This window comes from Orycteropus afer, unplaced genomic scaffold (genome assembly GCF_000298275.1).
Source record: "Orycteropus afer afer isolate SDZICR_OR568_19922 unplaced genomic scaffold, OryAfe1.0 scaffold00692, whole genome shotgun sequence".
Classification (NCBI taxonomy): domain Eukaryota; kingdom Metazoa; phylum Chordata; class Mammalia; order Tubulidentata; family Orycteropodidae; genus Orycteropus; species Orycteropus afer.
Window position 1 is genome coordinate 812211 of NW_006922279.1, and position 943 is coordinate 813153.

At 34.7% G+C, this 943-nt stretch overlaps 1 protein-coding gene across 1 annotated transcript in view; it reads left to right on the forward strand.

Annotated features, from left to right (window-relative positions):
• DGAT2L6 (diacylglycerol O-acyltransferase 2 like 6) overlaps window positions 1–943 on the forward strand; it is a 47017-nt gene that overhangs the window by 18778 nt on the left and 27296 nt on the right. The gene's annotated exons all lie outside the window — the stretch shown is intronic.

Here is a 943-nt window from a genome sequence, read left to right on the forward strand (position 1 = left end):
ACTTTTTCCCTCTTTTTGGTTTGTAGCTGTCCTTATTTGTCAATTGACGTCTCTGGTTCCCTGTTTACAATCTTGTAGGCTTATTTACTTTGGATACTTTCATAGCTGGGTTGGTTTCTGGGTTATGTCACCATTGTGTTAATGGTCATTTGTTGTTGGCTGTTGTTGCTTCTCTGTCCAAAGTGCTCCCTTTAGCATCTCTTATAAGGTTGGTCTGGTTTTAACAAATTCCCTTAATTTCTGCTTATCTGGAAATGTCCTAATTTCATTATCATATTTGAGGGACAATTTCGCTTGGTTGGGAATTTTTCTCTTTCAGAGTTTGATGTATACCATCTCATTGTCTTCTCACCTACATAACTTCTGGAGAAATCTGAGCTTAGTCTTATTGGTTGCCCCTTGTAGGTAACTTTTCATTTTTCCTGTGCTGCTTTCAGGACTCTGTCTTTGGTTTTGGTGAATTTGATGATGGTATGTGTTGGTGATTTCCTTTTGGTGTCTATCCTGTTTGGGGTTCATCGGACTTCTTGAATGGATAATTTTCATTTTTCATAATACCAGGAAAATTCTCTTCCAAAAAATCTTTAACAATTTTTTCTGTGGTTTTATTTGTCTCTTCCTGTTCTGGAATTCTGATTACACATAGGTTATTCCTTTTAATGGTATCCCACATGAACCTTAGGGTTTCTTCATTTTGTTTGGTCTTCTTTCTGATTAACACCTTTTCAAAGAAGTATTGAGGTATTTGCCTTCAATTTCACCAATTCTGTCTTCCATTGATTCAATTCTACTCCTTTTCCTATTCAATGCTTTATCTATTTCTGATAAGTTAGTATTAATCTTCTAGATTTCTGTCTGCAGATTTTGTATCATTTCTAATTTTTCATTTATTTTGTCATTTTGTTCTTGTATTGTCTTTTGAAATTGTTCTAGGGTTTTCTCC